Source organism: Pimephales promelas, chromosome 5, assembly GCF_988280905.1.
Source record: "Pimephales promelas chromosome 5, fPimPro1.hap1.1, whole genome shotgun sequence".
Lineage (NCBI taxonomy): Eukaryota > Metazoa > Chordata > Actinopteri > Cypriniformes > Leuciscidae > Pimephales > Pimephales promelas.
The window spans coordinates 25339734-25342192 of record NC_142773.1 but is presented as its reverse complement, the minus strand read 5'-3'; positions in this window follow the sequence as shown (position 1 = coordinate 25342192).

Below are 2459 nucleotides of genomic sequence, written 5' to 3'. Positions count from 1 at the left end.
AATTTCTTCAAATACCTGTTTAAAGGGATACTCCACTTTTTTTGGAAATAGGCTCATTTTACATCTCCCTCAGAGTTAAACAGCTGGGTTTTGGATTTTCAAATCCATTCAGACGATTTTCTGATATTTAGAAGAATATCGTTAACCAGACAGTTTCTGGTCTCATTGACTTCCATAGTAGGAAAAAATATATACTATGGAAGTCAATGAGACCAGAAACAGTCTGGTTACTGATATTCTTCTAAATATCTGAAAATCGTCTGATTGGATTTGAAAATGGTAAAACCTAACTGTTTAACTCTGGGGGAGAGGTAAAATGAGCCTATTTTTTTTTTTTAAAGTGGAGTATCCCTTTAATATGCACAGATGGTGGTATTCATAGCAATTTGAACACAGAACACACAAACAAGTTATCAGCATAAACAAAGCTAAGGCTTTTAAAGTAACATCACCAGAGATATATAACACGATTTCATTGAAAATGATGTACAACAGAGTCCTTGTTGTCTGTGACGAAGAGTTTTTTGAAGTGATGTTTGTTACTGTGTGAATGATGGGACACGGAAGATCATCTTTGGATCAGGGACAAGACTATTCATTGAACCACGTAGGACAAACTTTTTATTTTATTTTATATATAATTACAGTACTCTTTAAAATGATGTAATTTAGTGATTAAAAAATTACCATGATAGCAATCCAGTATAAGGAAAATGTATGTGTTGGTCCAAGCAGTTTGTGATGTAAAATTTTAAGATCAAAATGATAAAAATCCAAACTAAAGCTTGAACATTGAAATTAATACTCTAAATGAAATCTCAATTGCTAAAATATTTTTGCACAATTTTTAGTTTTACAGTTAATTATCCACACCTATATCAAATACGCACATATTTTAGCCCCAATTCTTGGTAAACTGGTCCCATTTTTGTAGTGATTGTTTCTGTTGTGTGGATGCTGGTGGAGGGAGAAAGATCATTTTTGGTCAAGGAACAACTTTAAGAGTTGAATCAAGTAAGAGACTTGGATTTTTTTTTAACACATCAATTCTGCAGTAATGGGATGTGATTAGTACCATGTTTAAAAAAAGAAATTATAAATAATATTGCCATCAGACCACTGACATTGAAACAGTATATACTTTTAAAAGAAAAATTTATTCATCAAATTAGATTTATTTATTAATAGGCAATCAAGATTTGTATTGTCTTGATGTCTTTCATCACATACACATCATTTGAACTACAGTACTTTATGAAGGGTGTCCTCAGTACATTTTGTCTGAGTGTTTGTTACAGTGTGAATTATGGGAACAACAACAAGATATTTTTTGGAAGTGGAACAACACTGACCATTGAATCTCGTAAGACAAATTTCTTAATCAGTATATTATAGATGTGCGTAACACAAAATCATCATTCATAATTGGAAGAATGTCTTCGCTTACCACAAAATATCTGTCTTACCTTAAGTCAAGTTAAAAACAACCTTTAAGATTTAACAATAATAGGGTAAATGTGTAAAAGACCAAAGTAAACGTAATATCAAATTAATATTCAAATTGTAATATACAGTATATCATATATATTAAAAATTACCATTTATAGTCAAGAGGTACAGTTCATGGTGAACTGGCCATGTTTTTGGTGTGATTGTTTCTGTTGTGTGGATGCTGGGAGAAAGATCATTTTTGGTCAAGGAACAACTTTAAGAGTTGAATCAAGTAAGAGACTTTTAGCTTTTTATTTATTCAAAATACCAGTTTAATTTAAAAAAAAACATAAAAAGATACTTTAGTATTTCATTACATGCATGCTCACATATGGTGTTATTCATAAGTATTTGAACACACAATGTTATCAGCACAGATAAACAAAGCTAAGGCTTTTAAAGTAACATTACCAGTGATAAATAACATAATTCCATTGAAAATAATGATGTACAACAGAGTCCTTGTTGTCTGTGAGGAAGAGATTTTTGAAGAGATGTTTGTTAATGTGTGAATGATGCAACACGAAAGCTCATCTTTGGATCAGGGACAAGACTATTCATTGAACCACGTAGGACAACATTTTTATTCCATTTTATATATAGTTACAGTACTCTTTAAACTGTGAACATATTTCACAGTAATTTCTAATTAATATTATTTGGTGATAAAAACCGACCATGGCAACAATCCAGTACAGGGAACATGAATTTGTTGAGGGTCCAAGCAGTGTGTGACATCAAATTTTAAGATCATTTTTGGAACAGGGACAAAGTTAACTGTCGAAATCAGTAAGTACAAACATATCTCGATGTTTTTATTATCTCGGTTTTGATTTATATTTAGATGATTCCTGTTATAGTCCTAGCGGATGGAACAGTAATGGTTATTGTAGAAAGATAAATAATATAGGGCTTGTTTTTGTGAGGGCTGTTTCTGTTGTGTGAATACGGGGGCTTCCAGAATATTG